Here is a 21,108-nt window from a genome sequence, read left to right on the forward strand (position 1 = left end):
GACTGCCTTGTATTCTAACCCAGAGCACTTCCGTGTGCCCCTCCTCTGACTCTGCTACCTGATGAGGATGAGTATTCCTCCTTAATGTAAAGCACCTTTCCTCCCTGTCCTGTCCCTCCTGTACAGCCTATAGCCCTTGATGTTCACCGCCCAGTCATGTGTTAGGTCCCACCACATTTCAGTGAGCCCCACTATGTCTGGGTTGGTGTCAGCTAGCAGGACGGTAAGTTCTTCCTGCTTGTTACCCATGCTATGAGCGTTCGTGTAGAGGCATTTGAGGCCTCCTGTGGATGTGTGCACTGGCCCCTAATCACAGCATTGCCCTGGCCTCTGTTGCTTACTTGTGTATATGTTCAGCTCGTCGGTCTAGGCTGGCCTGTATTTCTGAGTGCTGCTTTGTTTAGTGGTCCAAGTCTTCCTCCTCCCTCATCTTCCCCTTCCCCTGATGAGCCTAGTTTAAAGCCTGCCAGAGGAGATCTGCCAACCTAGAAGAGAACACATGCTTACCTTTAGGGGAAAGGTGGAGCCCATCCCACCCGAGCATGTCTCTCGTTGTGATGTGCGGGTCGTTGTCAAGGAAGCCAAAGCCCACCTCGAGACACCATTCCCGAAGCCGCCAATTAGTCTCTGTGATGAATGTCTCAAGCCGTCTACCACGTCCACTCCCTGGTAGAACAAAAGAGAATACCACCTGTGCACCTATCTCCTTCAGCATGCCCCTCAGAGCGTGGTAGTCCGCCATCAGGGCCTCTCCTGGCTGCATCATTAGTACACACATGGATTAGGACCATGGGGTAGTAATTGGTGGGCTGGATCATGGCCTGAATCATCCCTGTCACATCATGAATCTTTGCTCTGAGTAGGCAGTAGACCTCGCATGTCGAGGGTTCCTGGCGACAGATGGGGTCCTCTGTACCTCTCAGGATAGAGTCGCCTATGACGATCACTCAATGCTTTCTCCTCCGGGACTGCTTAGCTCCTTCGGCCTGTTCAGAGCGTGGAGAGTGTGGAGTTGCCTCCTCTTCAGTTGCCTCCTCTCCCTCCTTCTCCTCCAGTGTTGCCAGGGCCTCGTACCTGTTCTCCAGCTGGACTGGAGGAACTGGTACTGCTGTGTTACGAGCAGCCCTGGTTTGGAGTTGACCATTTGCCACTCTGCAGTGGAGGGCACTTCCTGAGGTGCTTCTTCTTTGGGTGTGTGGCACTGCAGGGAAAGTAAATAGCTATCAATTTCTTCCTCCACTTCCCTGATTCCCCTCAGCCTGCTAACCTCCTCCTGGAGCTCCCTCACCTGTGCCTCCAGGACCCTAAGGTGGGCGCCTGCAGGACAGGTGTGGGGATCCCCAATTCCTGACTTTCCCCGGTCCTTGCTGGGCAACTCCCACAGGCCAGGGGGTGGAAGGATGCCAGCTCCCCTATGGGCTCTGTCTGGGTGGAGGCAACAGACAAGCCCCAGGTAGGCTGCTCCCCCGGGCAGGGGCCCTGGCAGCACTCCACATCAACACCATCATAGGAGTTGCTGCTTCTTTTTAGCTTAGTGCAGTGCCTTCACCCTGCCGTAGTAGGAGTCTCCCTCCTGGCCCTTCCTGCTTGCCCGCCAGCGTGAACACTGACACAAACGCCAGTGCACTCTTACAGAGCGTGCCTGTTTGCGCACTCTGTTCGCGCGCTCTGTTCATGTGGCGTGGCTCCCTCCTGGCTCAACTAAGAGGGATCCAGGGGGCTTCCCCTCTGGATCCGGCTCAGCTGCGTCTGGTCCCTCTGCCCACTTACTTAGGGTGATCAACTGCTGCTGCCCCCGCTGCTGGCTCTGCTGCTGCTGCGTTCGCCTCCACCTTGGGTCTGGTAAGGGGGCACACATGCATGCGGGACACACATGTGCCTGGATCCCTCCTCTCCCCGCTGCTCCTGGATCCCGAGAATAAGGTTGAATAAGTGAGCAGAACACAATAGGATGCAGTACAACAAGAATAAATGCAGAGTGCTGCACCTAGGGTGTAAAAATAACCAGCACACCTATTGGCTGGAGAATGACGCTCCCAGCAGTACAGAAGCAGAAAGGGATCTTGGAGTCATAGTGGACTCCAAGATGAACATGAATCGTCAGTGTGACAAAATCATCAGCAAAGCTAACTGCATTTTATCATGTATCAGCAGATGCATGACCAATAGAACCAAGGAGGTGATACTTCCCCTCTATGTGGCATTGGTCAGACCAAACTGTGTCCAGTTTTGGTTGCCATACTTCAAGAAGGGTGTTGATAGACTTGAGAGGGTCCAGAGAAGAGCCATTCGTATAGTTAGGGGCTTACAGGACAGCCCTATGAGGAGAGACTGAGGGACCTGGACCTCTTCAGCCTCTGCAAGAGAAGGCTGAGAAGTGATCTTGTGGCTGTCTACAAATTCATTAGGGGGATGCAGCAAGGGGTTGGAGATTCTCTGTTCACCAGGGCAATCAGGTTGGGGTAACCAAGAGCAATGTTCACAAACTGACAGAGAGCAGATTTAGGCTAGACATCAGGAAAAACTTCTTCGTAGTAAGGGTGGCCAAATCTTGGAATGGGCTTCCAAGGGAGGTGATGCTGTCCCCTACCCTGGGGGTCTTTAAGAGGAGGCTGGAAAGGCATCTGGCTGGGGTCATCTGACCCTAGCACTCTTTCCTGCCCAGGGCAGCGGTCAGACTCAATGAACTGTTGAGGTCTCTTCTGACCCTAGCATCTATGAATCTGACTCAGCAGTCTAGAAAAATGATGCCTGAATCAGTGTTAGATCTTAGATCCCCAACTGTAGAAATGTATATATATCTTCAGTACAGTCCCTAGATACAGTGATGAGGATAATTAACAAGGAGCATGAATACGGGTGCTTATATTAAATCCGCACACACTTTGTATTTATCCTCATGTTACATGTGCAGAATATGAGAGACAAAGAAATTAAATGACTTATCTGAAGTGCATAGTGAACAAGTGGCTGAGCAAGGATTGGCATTCTGGGGTTTCTGTTTTCAAGTTTAAATTTCACACTAGCCATCCCATCCTATTTACTATCGTTATTTCCATTCCTTATTTACTGCAATTCAGTTTAATTTAGATGAATGTAGTGATAATTATTGTCACCCTTTCATAGCTTTGATGAATTAGCCCTACTGTTTATCCACAGAAAAGATATAGTCTCGGTTCAAACAAAGAAGCTTCCTCACCTCACCTTCCCTATGTGCCTCATTACTGTTCTGAAGGAACTGCTTCTAGCTGTAAAAGGATTGTTTCTGCTGTCAGGCTTCCCTCTGAGAAACTGAGATGTTAAATATTGCAAGTCTTCATGTGGTCAGCTGTCATGGTAGCTTATATGAAGCCACAGGTGTAATTTCATATGCAGTTAAAAGGCAAGGCCCCTGCCCTGAGGATATCACAATCTTAAGTCAGTGCACAGAGAAACACATCTAGCTATAATCAGCTCATATCATACAAATCACCAAAAGGAGCAACACATGGCATTGCTCAGTCTCTGCCACCTTTAAAAAAGTAACTGAAAAGCTTTAATAGTGCCAAGTATCCTAACCAGTCAAGACACTGCGCACACTCTTTGGGGAAAATTCTCAAAAGCATCGTGTAGGAGCCCAACTCATACTGCAAGTTAATTTCAATTTACTCATCACTGAGAATCAATGGGATTTAGGCTCCAAAGAAATGGAGTCATTTTTAAAATCCCTATTCTTTGTGCTGTCCTGGATTTTGTTAGGTTTTCTTTTTTTCCATTTTTGTGTTCTTCTTCTCATAACAGTTCTTAGTGACTGCCATTCAGTGTCCTAAATCTTTACTATCCTTTAACTTCATAGTATAATTACCCATTTGTGGCCAGGGCTATGGGCAGAACTGTAATGGTGTTTAGTCCCTTTGTTATGTTCCGTGTCATGGACAAACCATCTTCCCTATCCTTTCTGGACAGAAAAACATTTTGAACTCTCTTGGTGTATGTGTATGCTGTCTCAGTGTGTGGGGCCACTTCTAGTGCTAAGAAAAAAAATAGCATATATTTCAATGCTTTCACTAAGAGCCAGCTGCAGATCTATAGCAGCTTGTGGCAAAAAAATTGTATTGGTTTCAATGGTTGGGGTCAGGAAGTGTGTTTATAATGTATTTTGCATTTTTTCCTTTTTTATGTCCAAAAATAGTTAAATTACATTTCCTTGGGAGTCCGTGTAGAACTAAATGTCATTTCTTTTAACATCCTCATTCTGAGTCCTGGAATCAACACGATATTTAATTGCCTATTTTGTGGGTTGTTTTTTCTATGACATTTCTCTTACTTTCCGTGATTAGAACGGCAGTATCCAATAGGCTCCAGGCTTCTTATTTGTAAAGGCAGTCATGCAATCATGTGAGCAAGGAGTAGCAGGGTAAAGAGCTGGACAGTTTAGCAGCTGTGCCTTCCAGCCAAGAGATGAGCTGCATGTGTGCATTAGTAATATACAGTAAGGTGAGCTGGGTAAGAGCTGAATGAGGACAGTTAGCTCTTCCATTGAGTTAAAATTCTGCCCCCTTTTGATCACTAGGGTGAGCCCCACATGCCATTTTGGCACTGTGTTTGGCACCACAGAGTGAATAGAGTATAAGCTGTGGTCAGGGATTAAGTTGATCTGGTGCTTAGTATGACTTTTCTTTGGTCTCTTTTCTTTTGTATCTTTTTCTATTATTATTCATTTCAGTCCATTAGATCACTTCTAGTCTTTGAAGTCCTACCTTGAATGCTATTTTTTCTTCAAAAACATTTTTTTTTTGCTTATCTTGAGATTCACGGCTTTGTTCCTGCTCTTATGTTGATGAAGCATTTTCTCATGGTTGTGTTTATTTTCATTCACATGCCATTGTGGTCCCCTTGCCTCTCTTCTGAATGTTGTTCCAGTTCTTAGCAGCCTCTTTTCACCATCTCTTTTAGCATGTCCAATCCTTCTACATCAGCCTTTTGGATGGTTTAATTCCTCAATTCTTCAACTGATGGTATCACAACTGTTTATGTTACTAGGTACAGCCAAAGAATTATAACTTGTATGCTCTGTTCCGCTTCATGCACATGTTTATTAGTAAGTTGGTAATGTTGTGAGAACTTGAATCAGCCATTCCCTGATGTTGTATACAAAAATTACAGTATAGTAATTTAAAAATGTTTTATCTCAAAATAAGCTTTTTGCTTATGAACAGTTATTTCCTATTCAGATTATAGCGGGTGGTTTTAGCTAGCCAAGAAAGAGAACTACTAAAAAAGTTATCTTTTGAAGGGTTATTTTCAGTTGTTGTGGAAGTTTTATAAATGGCAACGTGCTACAACTAAATGGTTGAACTGGATATTTTACAGGCCACTGAGGATTTTAGTTGAGCGTTTTTTAAGTATTTCTGTTCAACAAAAACACATTTCTATAGTTTACTCTTATTCATGTTCCTTTTCACTGTTATTTTAAGTAACTCTCAAAAGTGACAGTCATTGCTCCCAGCCTACCATCTAATATTCAAGAACATTTTGACTTTCTCCCTTAAGTGTTCTTTTTATGCATTTATTTTATAGTTTGAGTACTGGATTCAGGAAACTATTAAGATTCATAAACATTCTGAAAAACAGCTTGCAAGCCATTTTGAAAGTTTACTAGTCAGGGTTTTTTTTAAGTTCTTGCATGACTGATAAAGCAATGAAGTTTAAAATAAAATGAGTCATAGGCCTTATTTTAAGAAACATACTGAGTTTGGATCCCTCATGATGTGAGAGAAGTTTAGGAAAGCTAAAATCTTTGGGAGGGAGCCCAAATGGTAGAGAATAAGCAACCTTTTTATAGTGTCAGTTCTATTAGGCATAACCAAGAGGCTTTACTACGCTGAAGGACTTAGTAAATATACAATAGAGAGCTGAACTGAGTGCTTGTAGTCAGTACAACTGCAGAGATCATAGAACCATAGAATGATAGAGATGATTTAGTGGAAAGGGACCTTCAGAGTTCATCTAGTCCAACCTTCCTGAGGCAGGATTTTCCCTATCCAAACCATCCTATAAAATCCATAATCTAAACTCCACATACGACCCTCCACCAACCCTGACACAACACAAACTTGACACCCTAATCTTCCACAGGTAAAGCAGGGGAACACAGCAGCCAACATCCTGCTTCTACGAAATGTTGTCAATGTTGTATACTTACTAAGTCCTGTCAAAAGATCCTGGGTAGAGGAACATACCTGCCTCTACAGAGAAGGCAAAACCCCCCACAGTCCATACCAATCTGACATTGGGGTAAAATTCCTTCCTGATCCCAAATATGACAATCAGTCTGACTCTGAGCAGAGCGGCAAGACCTTATAACCAGGCACACCCAGTCAAAGTCCCCAGCTTTGGCTGTAGCCAACACGCAATGCCTCTGAGAAGGCTTAAAACATCTTGATACATGTAGCAGAAAGGGGCAATTAGGGGCAACCAGCAAAGCCCCGAAACATGGGAAATACCCATGGTACAACACAGACGGAACTACGCTTAGATCCCTGACCAGTGGCTGTCCAACCTCTTCCTGAACATCTCCAGGGATGGAAAGTCCACAGCTTGCCTAGGCAGTCTATTCCACTGCTTCACTATTCTAACAGTGAAGTTTTTTTCCATGTATCCAATATAAACTTACTTCGTGGCAGCTCCAAGTCATTGGTCCATGTCCTCGCCTCTGCAACAAGAGAGAAAGGTGCATTCCCTCTTCTTTATGGCAGTTCTTCAAGTATTTGAAGACTGCTGCCATGTCCCCTCTTAAGCGCTATCATGTCCTCCACAAGATGAACATGCCTAGTTCCTTCAGCCTCTCCTCATATGTCCCTAAAATGTATTTAGGTAGTTTTTTCTGGATTTGAGCAGTGTTAGTAACTTCTGAACTATGTTGAAATGTAACAATATTTCACATTTTGCTTACTGTGTCATAAGCCCAGTAAGTCAACCCAGTTAGTGTTTCCAATAGTTTGCTATTTGGGAGCAATAATACTACCTAGGTGTTAGCAGAGGATCAAAAAGTGCTTTCCAGTTATAAGGGTCCTTATATCTATTTTATTGGTGGGGAAGATGAATCACGAAGAGGTAAAGTAACTTGCTTATGATCACTCAGAAGACCAGAAATACGACTGACAATAGCCAGCATTTTAGTGTTAGCAAGATTTTTTTCCCCCACAGATTTCATGAAAATCACCTAATTTCACAATTTTTGCAACATGTTTGCAATTGCAATTTGGATAGGCCCCTAAATTATGAAACTCCATCACTGAATGCACTGTTCTATGAACCAGTTAGCTATGAAACATAAGCATAGAGAATTGATTTTAAACTGAAGACTACTGAAGCTCCTAAATCTGCCTAAACAGTAGAATCCTCATACCCTATTTTGACTCATTTTAGAAACCACACCTGGGAGCAGAGACCAGAGGCCTCCCTGTGACCTTTGCCCTCAGGATTAAGGGATTATTAAAGCCATCCTCATTTGCCATAAAATACTCTCTGAGGGCCAAATTCTGTTCTTTTTGTGAACCATGGGTCTAGATTAATAAGTAGAAATTAACTCTAAATATATACAGTAACTATGTAAATATATTCTCTAACTATCACTATATACTTACTGTGACTCATTACAAAGATGGCCTGTGATTTATTATTTTATTTCCTTTCATTGAGTACGGCATTGGAGCTTCATCAAAAGCAGCAGCACTGTCCATTTTGCCCTTTGCATGAAAATTTCATTTAAACACTTGTATAAAATTGTTAGAAAACTTACATGAGGAATTATAGTTTAGAAGATGAAAGATGTTGCACAGAAAAATCTCACAGATGTCCTAGTTAGTTAACTGGTCTTTCTTCAGATCACAGTTTCCATCTTTTGTATTGTAAGACATATGACTAAACCAATTTGGTCTTTAATCCATAGAACATGCTGTCAACCTTGTCTGTCTGTTTTGCTGTCAATGCTTACTTGACTATGACTACAATGGTGAAAAATTGAATAATAACAGGTCTCTTGCTTATATTTGATATGCAATTTTTAGATGTTTTATGCTATTTCCATATATACATTTGCTGAGAACTAGTCTTTAAAATTACTTTTTACTTATCTTCATGACTCTAGACTTTGAAGTAATACTTCAATGACAGCTGAACTGAGACATTTAACAGGTTCCTGAACAGACCTCTCTGTATGCCATACCATACTAAAGAACTCCATTCCTCTTGAAAGTTTTATCATGTAGGAGGCTATTAAAGTTATGAGGATAGGATGAAGCATGAATAAATCCCAAGATTTACTGATGATGTCATTATACTGGTCAATAAAATACATAGAAGTAAAGACTCTTCATGCTACAAAGATCAGCTAACCAAATCAGGATATACGAGCAATTAACTCTTTAATTAAGATGAATGGATGACATTAGCCCTCCTTAAACCCTGATCGTCAGCGTTTACAAATAGAAAAAGACGGATGTCTCCTTCCCAAGAAATCTAGCTTTTATTTTTCATTCTTTGACAGCACCTCATTCTTTCCATTTTGTAGACAAATTTGCTGAAGAACACTGCCGACCACAGAGATTTAAACAGCCTTATTCAATCAACGCTGTTTCTCATTGCTTAAAGGTACCATATAGGAATTCAATACATTATCCTAGCAAGTTGCATTCAATTTGTGTATTTAATTGAGAAAAATACAGCACTTGTTCAGTCCAAATTCCTGAGATTATATAAATTCATTCAGCATGATACTTTAGAGGCCAAGGAGTTAAGTACTCTTCAGTTTCTCTCCTTTGAACTGGGTTGTGAGTCCAGAATGAAGTATGTATAATTTGAAGAATTATACTTGGCTCTGTGTCATTGCAAATCAGCATAATCTATCTGAAAGCAGATGGCCTATCTTTCCCTACACTTTTCTCAAAGTGTATTTATATCTTAATATTCAATAGAAATTTCCAATTGATTGATGTTTCATCACTCTTGCCTTTATAATCCTACTAGAGCAATCCCAGGATTCCAACTAAAAGATCAAACTTACTGCAACCATGTATTATTAATGATCAATAGCATGTGTACAATTTCCAGCTACCTGGAAAACAATAGTCTTGATTCCTTGTTATCTTATGATACTCAAAGAACAAATATAAAGGGGGAGGAGAACAGACTTTGATTCAGTAGGGCTGGGGAGAAGTGGAGTTCATTTAACCAGTGTTCCTAATGTGTTTCATGTTTCAAGTAGATCTTTAATAAATGAAGCTAGATTGATATTGCTAGTGCTAATTTTGTAAAGGATGCTTTGCTGGAAAGAGTTAGGAAATAAACAAAAGTGGAAATTCAAGTCCCTTGTTTTTTCACTGAGCAAGCTGTGCTGATGTTTAGTCAAATACCAGCTACTTTGAAGTATAGGAAATCTTGGTCCTCTGGATCCCCTCTTATAGTCATTCCCATCATTTAGAAATAACCAGATATGTAAAAACAAACAAAACAGCATTTTACTGGAAGAGGAAGTGTGGAAGCGTGGTAGTTTGACCCAGCTCTGCAGCATCTGTATAGAGCGGGTGCTTCAGCAGGGCTTTTTGGCATTTTTATCCTAATAGCTGATTCAATCAGCTATTAGTAAAGGCACCAAAAAGCCCCGCTGAAGTGCCCAGTACAAATGTTGGGCAAGCCATGTCAAACTAACGAAACGCCACTTCTGGGCATGCAATGCTTTCAGCACAGGGGCACACTGAACTGAAAGTAAAGTGCTGGGGGGGGCAGCGGTTCCACATCTGTATGCAACCAGTAAGTTCATTTTCCTTATTCCATGTCTCTGATAGAACAGCATAGACCCACAGCAAGGAAAAGAAAAATTTCCCATAAAATACAAAAAGACTGCATGTTCTCTGATTGTGTTCGCACTAAAAAATTAAATTTCCATATACATCTACTATATTTTAAAAATATTAATATGCAAGGTTGTATGGGGACCAGTTCTCTCTCATGTAACTGTCTAAAATCTCTTCTCTCCTGAATCTTTCTTCTGAGTTAACAGGGTTATTATCTCTTGCGCTGATGTCTGTGTTATATCAAATTATACAGGTAGCTTATTTTGACTGTCAAAAATGCAGACTCTTTCTGGTCTCCGTTGCATAGACCAGCAGCCTAGAGCCCATGAGTTGAATCTGGCCTGAAGAGCCATTTCATCCAGCCTGCAGACATGGGGCTTCAGTGACAGTGAATGTTAAGGGGCTTTGGCAGCAGTTGCTTTCCACTGCTGCTACAGGGAAAAGCAGTACTAGTGGCTGGGTCCTAGCCCCCTCTGCCCCCTTCCCTCTTCCCCCTCCCCCCCAATCTGATGCAAACACTGTCAATCTGAATTGCAGCCTTAAAAGGTTGTCAGCTGCTGGCATAGACTTCATTTTTTAGCCTATATACAACAGAGATTTTATGGGATGCTCTGACAAATATATGAAAAATGCTTTTTATTCCACAATACATGGGAAAATTAGTTGATGCTGCATATATATGCCCAATTTGGGAACTAGCAGAGTGGAAGTTAGGGCTGCGCCAAAGGTAAGCTGACTAATACTATGCCACCATCAAAGCACCCATCAGTTCTCTAGGAATTTCAGGAGCAATGATGTGACACCAAGGCAAGGTCCTGCATAGTATGCATCTCAAGAAACCTAAAGTACATGATACTGTGCATAGGAAGGGCACTGAAATCTTTGGAAAATTGGGAATTATGCTATAGCATAAATCAATTACAGGGTCATTCATTTCCATTTAACAGCTTTCAGTTTTATTGAAATTATTTTAAAATACAAGAAAATGAAAGAGCCCAATCATATCCAAATCCATTTGACTTAGGAAGAGGGGATCCGTTAAGCAAAGAAGACTTTGTTAAGGTTCTCACCCCACCCTGTCTTGTTAGAATAGACTCAAGACTGATTTAAGTTAATGACAGCTGGCTAAAATGCCTTAAGGCACATATGCTGGAAGCAAGGTGCCACATGGTAACTCCACTAAGCCCTATCCATTGCACAATGTGCCTCCAACAGTGGGTAGTGAGGTTGGCAATGTCTCCATCTGTGCTGGCATTACATCAGAGAAGAATGTTCTTCCACGAGGGAATTCTCAGCTGCTCATCTGCAGCCAGATTACAGCCTCTAGCAAGGGGGTGGAAATGTAAAGAAGGTGGAACTGAGGTAGGGAATCTAGCCTTGCATAGATAACTGATTTGCATGGTAGCAGGGGAACACCCTTCCTCCTGAAGTGTAAGAAGTTCATAAAAGGAGACCTTTTGAGCTTCGTGAATGGTTGTAATTAGGATTGAGGAGGCTGGAGGAGGAGGCAGAAACTGCTGTCCTGCGCTTCTGAACCACATAGACTTAAATGATATTGTCCTCTATTACTAGGCATTCCATATGGTAGTATTCTTACCCTTCTGTTTAGTTTTGAATTTTCATAGAAGTAGGGGTCTACTGTATTCAAGGCTTAGGAACTCCACCAAGTCGGTGTGTTCCCCCGCTGTATTGGTTCTGCTGTACTGTACAAGAGTGGAACACTGACTGATAAAAAAATACCTCAAACTTTCTTCTTTCTTCCTAGTTAGGGGTTCCTATTTTCTGTAATCATTCAGGGAAATCTGATAAGAGGAGGCATTATGTGACATGGTTGCCTATGACAGACAGCAAGGGGACTGGACTTGATATGAGTCCCTGCTAGTCCTGAATTCCTTTGTGGTCCATGCTCATATCTGTTGCTTTTTCCATTTGTTTTTCCACACAAACAAAAAATCTCCCTCTTCTTACTTCTATCTCTGTCCTTTTAACGGATAATAGGCAATTGCTTTTCCCACACAGGAAAATAGAAGTGGTGGGCAGACCATCTGAAAACCTGAGAGATGGCAGAAAAAAAGGCCATCTGCATTGAAAACAGATTTTGGTGGCATCATGACAAAAAGTAAAATAATGTGGGTATTTGGGTAGTCCCACAATTGCCTTAAGTATAGACCCCAGCAAGGGACGTGCTCTTTCCAAACCTGTTTCTATATCAATTTTAAAAGAACTCATCCCATAAGGGCAAGATTTCCTAGGTGAAATCTTGCTTTCCTGAAAATAATCTGGCTCCACAACAGCATAGAAATCTGCAGGTTTGCCAAAGTCTAGACGCTAACTCTCTTCTGAACTCATGCTTCCAGTTGAAACAAGTTCTGGAGCAGTTTACAATGTAGAGTGCTATCCACCTTGCAGTCAGCTGTAACTGCCAAAACCATTTCATGTATTGTAATACTGTATTCTAAACTCATACTAGAGGGGAGCTCTAATCCTGGTGCCAGCAGTGCAAATTTTCTTTGTTTCAACTCAGTTGAGATGCCAAGACAACTTGGGGGAAGAGCTCTACATAATCTCCAATTCCCTTAATTTTCCATTCATGTCTGTATTCTTCTTGATGCTTAACTGTTAGAATCCTTAGGAAGCTTTTTTTCTGATATGGTGAGGGAAAATGAGTTGTTGTTATCATCATGGTTGTAATTATTATTATTATTATTGTTGTTTTTATTATTATTATTTATACCATGCCTTAAGGATGCTAGGCCTTTTGTGGACGTAAAAACAGGCGTTTTCCACCATAAAGAACTTAAATACAAGTTATTTCTCTAATCCAGTATATTTAAATATAAGTCTTTACTGCCCTAATGGAAATGACTGGAGTGTAGAGTAGAGATACCTGAGCTAACTCTAAGCAGTAACAGGTTAGCCACGGCAGCATGAAGCTCAGCATGGGCTAATTATTTGCCCAGACAAGAAGGAGGGTAAAGTAGCCTGAACTGAACTGCATGCTGCTACAGCTAGTTACTTTTGTGACTGCAGTGCAGGCAGACACAAGAGCCCAAACCCAATCCCATATACTTTCATGAAAGATGGAACAATTTACTAAAGAAGCATGTGACATAACAAGGAAGTATAAACAGAAGAGAGAAAGATGAAAGAGACTAAAGTAAAGGAGTACACATGCACATGGTAGGTAAATGTAGCCAAAAACCCAAATCATCTGCTGGCTGAAGCATGTGCAATGCTCTTGTTCTCAGTCATGTTGCACCCTGTTACAGCAGTGCTAGCAATGGCCTGAAGCCTCTTGTTTGTTGATTAGCCAAATGCATGCAAGGCAAATTTATACTCTCATCCTCGGCTCTTTGCAAAGAGGGATTGTCACCATGGTAACAAATGCATCACATGACATCCATTTCTTCATGTTACAGGAAAGCCTCTTAAACACTCCACATGATGTTTAATGTCAAATCTATTACTTCAGTCATTGTTTGTGGTGATGAAGTAACTTTACAGCATGTTGGTGTGAAGGTTTTTGTAATTTTTTTTTTTACAATTAAATTTTCCTTCAAGTTCCTTAATTTAAACTGCGTGTTAATAGTTTTTGCATTAAGGGGTTGGGATAGGCAGAAGTGGGCTGCGGGTTCAATTTTATGTATAGCTTCTGAAACTGTAGCTCAAAGTTGATCATCCAAATTCCTCATATTTTTATGAGGGGTCGTTGTTTAAGTGATCCCTGAATTGTGCCAAAATGCTAATAATTAAGAGATGTCTACACTACAGTAAGAGAAGTGCTACAGATAGGCATACCTCCACCAGCTTTAACCTACCTAAGTCAGGTTTTAACAGCAAGTGTGGATTACATCAACACAGGCAAGAAATCTAAGTAAGCTCTCAAGCTCCTGGATGATTTTGATCAGCCTGAATGGAAGCCTATGGCTTCACCTCTGCCACCACCCAAATGACCTATGTGTTCTTGTAATCACACTGTTGGCAAAACTAAATCCTGTTTTGGCAAAACATTTTCCCATAGATTTATTTTAATGTGAACCTTCTAAACCACCAGCCACTGATGTAAATGACTTAAGCTAAACTTATAGTACAAGTCAATGGAAGTTGTCCATCTGTAGCACTTAAATGTCTTCAAAATCCCAGTGTATTTTCTATATTTTCATATGCACGGCTGTCAGTTTAGTTAGCAGGAACTGTTTGAACCTTGAACACATCTGATTAGAAAACCAGAGCTCTTAAAATGGCAGCATTGTGTACATGATTGGAAAAATAAATGATTACACCTTGAAAAGGTATATGAACAACAACATAGGGAGCATCAAGCAAATGAAATGTCAATAACGGAAATAATCAGAATGAAAGTTAATCACTTCATTTTACAACTGACAGTTCAGTGAAGTTTCTGTTTTAATATTATGTGCAAGCCAAGCTGCCAGGTTTTATTTGTCATCTGATATAATACTAGCTCTAGTCCAGGATACTGGAAAACCTCTCTTGTTGAGTTTTACCTCTTTAACCTCAAATGAAAACTGGCATTCCATCTGGATCATGTCCAACGTGTCACATTTTGGTAGTCATCAACCACCTCACCTTATAAATCAAGAGCACTGATTAAACAATCAAGATTTTTGAAATGCCTTGAGGGAGCTGTACGCTTTTTGCATCAGTAATTAGCATTAGGCAGTAATGCTAAAAACGTATTTGTACTCCAGATATAAAACTGCATTTCACATACTAGGAATAATCAAAGAGCTTATATTCAAAATGTGTGCTTCCCTAAGCTAGCAACACATTATGGACTTTGCCATGGTCCTGCTGCTAGTTTAAGTGAGCTTTATTACAAGTTCTCTTTGCCATACAGCCTTTCATTCACCTAACAGAATAAAACCTTTTCTACAGCTGTGTATTTGGAAGCCTAAAACTCTGGGTAGTGATTTTCATAGGGCAGCTGGTTAAATAAAACTTAGTACATTTTGGTCCTTAAATGGGAAGCTATTTAAATTAAAGATCTTTTCAGTTATTAAAACTCAGCACACATTGTAACTAGCATTTCTCTTGCTGTTACAAGTAGTTACTGCACGACTTAAAATTCTTCCCCCAGTACGCACATAAACACTACAATAGTAAAATAAGTGTCTGCAGTTTGCAAAAGCTACAGTGCATATTGATTAGAATATTAAATCATTAGTAAATAAGGTATTGTTCATAAGAAAAGTAGGAACTGAGGAACTGGCACCTAAAGTGAGACTTAGGCAACCCCTATTTGCAGTCCTGAAAACTGCTCAGCTGCTACCTAACATTCAAGTCACCTCTAACTCTCAAGTCACCTCAACTCTATCTTTTACTTTATGGTTCCTTGGGTGCCTAGAAGTCTGCTTCCCAGCACTACCTCATTCAATGGAGATGGAACAGCTTGGCATTTAGCTGATGGGCATGTTCAGTTGGGCTGTAGAAACCAGCTGTTTCTCTGTTTAGGTCTTCAGCAGGGCATGAGTTAGATGTTTGGAGAGACATCTAAAACACACTGACAGGAGTGGGCACTTGTAAGTACTAGGTATTGGTACAGGAATTTCTGTGTTTGACATTAAGCAGTTACTGGATAAAAGTGCACAGGTTCTGTATTAATACCTTATGGGCTAGGCACTTTCGGGCACCAAAGTAATTTATTACTGTTTTGAGGTTCTTGGAAGAAGGACACTTCAGAGTAAAATTAATATAACTAGATATAACATCCCTGATATTTGGGCTAGGACCAGACAGAACCTCAAACCAAAAATCTAGATCTAAACACATGCAATTTTATGCAGTGTTCAACATTAAAGCCAAACTCAGTTTTCATTGTTGCAAATTGCCTCATATTATGACCTGTATCTGTGTTGTGGGCCCATTTATAGCAAAGGTCGAATTAATTGAGTCACTAGGAGCCAATGATTGTATTACTTAAGAGAGATTTGATATTGGGTGAAGAATTTCTGTGTGAGGAATTTAAGGGTGGCAGGAGACTGGGAGGTGTCTTATAATTTTAAGAACAAGCTACATTTTCTGGGTTAGATGGGCACATCTACACCTGCAATTAGTTGTGACTAAATTTACTGCTTATAAAGCTAGTGTGCTGTAAGGAATTTTTGGCAGGTGTATACATTTAGTGCCAAGTCCCTCCAGCCCTGTCATGTGCCCCTATGGCTACAGAGGGGAGATCCAGGGTCTGGCCCTAGCTGCCAACACTTGGCAGCCATCTTTAAAAGCCAAAACCTGATACCAACACTTGACTTCCATCTTGGAAGAAACATAGACCTGCCCTCTAATCCTTGGCTAGCCACTTCTCTGCCCAGGAGCCACATGCCCAGCACAGGGGCAGCATGTGGCAGCTCCCTCCTTGCCCACCCTGTCTCCCTGTGCCATGGCTGCTCCAGTCTCTGCCCCTGCCCATAAAGCCCAGCACTCCACTGCTCCAGCCCTGGTCCTGCCAGTGACAACCAGTGTCCCGTACTCCTGTTGGCCATGGTGCTGACCCTGCTGGCCCCAGCAAGCCACCCTCACTCAGGCCCCAGAGGAGCCACAAACCCACCAGTGGGGGCCAGGGCACTGCCTGTGGGAGGCCCTGCCCAACCTCCTCCTCCTGCACATACTGCTCCAGCCCACCTGCCCTGCCACCCACACACCCCTTGCTCCTTGTCCACCCACAGCACCAGTCTCAGGCCAGGTACATGTTCAAAACAAAAAAGCTTTATTCCCATCACAACACCCACTCTCATCCCTCCTCCCTCCACCTGTCCCCAGGCTCTGCCCCCTAGGGAAACCTAGGGAGCAGAGCCTGGGGGCAGGTGCCCAGTACCCCAGCCTCAGGCCATTCCCTTGTGGGTCTGGAATCTGTGGTGACCCCAGTAGGTGGCAGCTTCATGCTGCGGCCACCTGGGATGGCGCTCCCCAAGGGTAGGATGGCACTCCTCCTCTGGCTGCCCCAGTGCAGGGCCAGTGTTCTCTTGAGGAGTCTAGGTCCTCAGGCACTTGGCATGAGGGAGAGCAGTGGGGCTGGGCCCAGGTGAGTGGTGGCATGTCCATGGTAGGGGCTGGGCCAGGGGCTCCTGTGGGTAGCAGGAGACAGAGGACCTCCTCCCAGACCCAGGTGGAGGCCTGCTGAAGGGTGATGGATGAGACCCAGGGGCCCTGCAGGGCCATGGACACAGGCCGGAAAGCAGGGAACATGGACGCAACTACCAGGCCAGGATGGTCCAGGGTCTGGCAGTAGGTATCATCACCCTCCACTGCCCAGGCCTGGAGGGCCACCTGCTGCTGGAGTAGATCAATGTGCTCCTGCTTCTGGGCCTCCATCCACACCCAGTGCTCCCCCTGTATGGTCCTGTGCCTCCTCCCAGGTGGTCCCCTGGATGTTATCCTCTGCCCTCCAGGCCTACTCCTGCACCTCCCACACCTCTGCCACTGCCACTAGCCACTGGGGCAGGATGGTCCTATCCAGTATGCACTGCTGGCACAACCGGCACTTCAAGGTGACTCCAGCGCTGGGTGGTGGTGACCCGGAACCTGCATCCCTGCACACTAGGAGGGCTGGTGGGCTTTCCCCCACATCCAGATGGTGTCCTTACAGAAGCAAGAGACAGAAGCCTTTTGTGAGACTTTGCAATATTTCAGACATAAGATGCTCTGTACCAGGGGCCATGTGCTGCCCAGCCTCAGATCAGGGGTCAACCGTGCACAGGTACTCGGGGACCATGGTAAGTTGGCCAGGCAATCTTGGGCCCAGGTGGCCACCAGCCAATCCCCCCATTCCTACTTGCTCACCTGGGGCCAGCAGCCCATCTACCCTACCCCCTTCCAAGGGTGGGACAGGCCAGGCTGCTTGCAGCACCTGCTGCGGCAGCTCCAGATGCCACTTCCCAGCTCTGTCCATGCAGGCCACCCACTCTGCTATGAGCCAACAGTACCCAGGCTTGGAGCACGCAGGGCTTCCAGACAACTTTGATGAGGGGCTGGCCATGCCTCTACCCACCTCACTGGGGGCCTCTCAAGGGAGGCACCTGGGGGCTGCTCACCCCATGCTGCCATTGCACCCTGAGCATGCCCCTGCTACATATGCCCCAGATGATGCACAATGAGCTGTTTGTGCAGGCTGAGGTGTTCCCAATCCACTATGCCCTGCTGCTGCTGATCCTCCTGGTGCCCTAGGCAACCTGTGCTCCTGGTTTGGGACCCTGAGCTATGATGGTGCTGGGGGCAAACCCAGGCTGCCCTGCAACCTCCACCACTGCCTGGAGGGTTATCTGTGGCAGTGATATGCATCCCTGACCCCCCACTGCCAAGGAGGATATCACCCCCAGCATGTGAGGCCATGGGGCTCCTGAATAAAGTTCTGAGCTGTGTCCCACCTCTCTGTATGCTGTATCAGGGGAGACCCCAAGGCCAGAGGAGTGTGGGTAGGCTAGGCATAGTGTGCAGAAGGGGACTGGGGCCACAGGCAGGGGCCAGTACTGGGGACGGGGCAGGGGTGTAGACTAGGAGGGGTCTCCCTCAGTGCAGGACTTACCACATCCAGAGCTGATGGCTCAGCTGGTGAGGCTTACGGCTCCTCCTCAGTAATGGTGACCAGCTGTGTCTTATGGCTCCTCAACAGCCCCTGCCCCTGCTGCCCCGGGGAGGAGCTGGCACTGCTGTCAGCCAGCAGTAACATTGATAGCCATTCCTCGTGTTAGGATCTGGGACTGTACCGAGGCAAGGCAGCTGCTGGCAAGGGCTTTCCAAGTTGCCAGTGGATGTAGCAGCATGGAGAAGGGTGGGGCAGGATGGGGAGCTGAAGGCCCGAGGTGCCCTCCTCTGGTGATGTGTTACCAGAGGGATTAGAAATGAGCTGAGGCTCGGGCAGGCTGCCCCTGCTGGTGATACTCACAGGGATGCAGCCTGGGTCCCAGGGCAGAAAAATCTTGGTCAGCTCCTACATAAAGGCCATGGTCTTGTGGGCATGACCAGATCAACAATTGCAGTTGATCACAGCCATCCACTGTGCTCACAAAGCCTTGACCTTATTGTGGCACTGCTGCACTACTTGGAGTGCCCTTGCTCCCACATCCCACCCAACAGGACCTCATAAATGTGGCTGTTTAAATGCCTGCCTCACTCAAGCTACCTCAGCACTGTCCCAGAGCACCATGAGGTTGCCAACTTCCTCTTGGGTCCAGCTAAGGGCCCGGGTGGTTGGTACAGGCATGCACACATGGGTGAGGCTAGGGATTAGCAGGGAGGGTGGTGAGGACATGATGTCCTGCACTGGCTCTCTGTGCCCCCATGCACCTGTCCCTACAATGCTGGCCATGAACACCAGTGACCAACACAGGCACAACCTGGGACTGGGAGCCACATGGCAGAGGCACTTCACCACAGGACCTGCAAGGATAGGAGACACTGCTGGAGGTTAGCAACAACAGGGAGCAGATGCTGGCCCTGCTGCCAGAGACAGCCAGCCAGCAACCTTGGGGGGGGATATCAGGGCTGGGCAAGGGGTGCAGCAAGCTGCAGCCCTTTGCAACACTCAACTGTTGGCTAAGCAGCAGCTCTGGAGAAGTGACAGGCCAGACAGAGACAGCCTGTGTTCTACCCAGGGGGACACAAGAGGCCTGCAGGGGTTCTGGGGATTACACAGGACCTACCAGTCTTTTGTGCAGTGCGCCCTAAGGCACAAAATGGCTGCAGTCTTTTCCAGCCTGCAGCTAGGGGCTGCCACAAAGCAGCGGAGTCCTAGGGCAGGAGAGGATCAAAGCCAGGAGCCCTGGGGCTGGCTTCAGGCCAGGCTCTGAGTAGCATTTACACGTGCATTATGGCACGTTAACTGACCATGACTAGCCATGTCACAATTAGCCATTTTTACTGTGCACATTGATACACACTCCCTCACTGTGCAGTAAACTAGGCTAAGGCATGTTAGGCATTAACACATCTTGTGTAGACACGTTCTGTTAGAGTAAAACAAACTAAGCATGTATCTTTTACGTTTAAAGTTAACTATTCCTAAAAAGTTTCCTTAAAATAATTCAGTTGTCTTTAAGTATAATTGGAAAGTTGGGCTAGAGCTCAGAGGTTGAAGTTCAATGTGGACAAATGCAAGGTACTACCCCTCAGGAGGAAAAATCAAAAACCCAAATAGAAAATGTGTGACACCTGGCTGGATGGCAGCACCATGAAAAAAGATGTGGGAGTCTTGGTAGATCACGGACTCAATATGAGTCTGCAGTGTGATGCAGCTACGCAAAAGGCGAATACAGTTTTGGAATGCATCAATAGAAGCATTAGGTGCAAGACATGGGAGGTGACAGTAGGCACATCTACACATGCACTTTAATGTACAGTATTTTACTGTGCATTAAAGAATCATGTAAAACCATGCAATTACACTAATGCATGGTAAAATAGAGTACTGCATATTGCATGTCATTTTAACAATGTGTGCTTTCAGTACTGCGCATTAGGGCAGCCTAATGTGCATTTATTTAGTACCTCACATAGGTGGTACTAAATTTAATGTGCATTAGGAAAAGCACACTAATGCATGTGTAGATGTGCACAGTGCCTCTCTACTCAGGACTGGTTAGGCCTTATCTGGAGTACTGTGTTTTGTTATGGGCTCCACACTTTAAAAATAATGTGGAGAAATTATGGTTCAGAGAGCAACAAAGATGATGGCTTGGATGGCTTGCACAGTATGTCAGAGATGTAACTAACAGGGTCTGTGGCTGGGCCAGCAGTGGTGGTAGCTACTAGGTCTGTGCAAATGGGGAACTATTTGTTTCGGATTCAGATTCAGCTGATTTGGATGCCATATGCAGCACAGGTCTCAGAGCAAGTGCCACATGCAGCACATGTCCTAAACTGCCAGGAGTGGATGGCACATGTCCCAAACTGGCCAGTACAGGGGACACATGCAGCATGTGCTCTAAGCTGCCTGGAGCAGGTGCTGCATTTGGCTTGTGCCAATCACAGCACTATGTCCTGGGCCCTACATGCAAAGCCAGTCTGGCACATGCTGTGTGTGGGTCAACTCTGGACCCAGGGAAAGCATTGGGAGCAGATGACAGGGCTCCATGGGCTGAATCTGGCTCATAGGCCATATCTTTGATACCCCTGATCTAGAGAGTAGCTTCTTTTTAAAAATCAATTTGTATCCAAATCACAAAGGCATTAGATCTGTTTAAATAAATGTTCCACAATATTATGATATCAAAAATAGTTGTATTCTCTTTTAGAGTCATACATTAAGTAGGGTTGG

The sequence above is a fragment of the Gavialis gangeticus genome, unplaced genomic scaffold, assembly GCF_001723915.1.
Source record: "Gavialis gangeticus isolate Ggan-Ray unplaced genomic scaffold, GavGan_comp1, whole genome shotgun sequence".
NCBI classification, from domain to species: domain Eukaryota; kingdom Metazoa; phylum Chordata; order Crocodylia; family Gavialidae; genus Gavialis; species Gavialis gangeticus.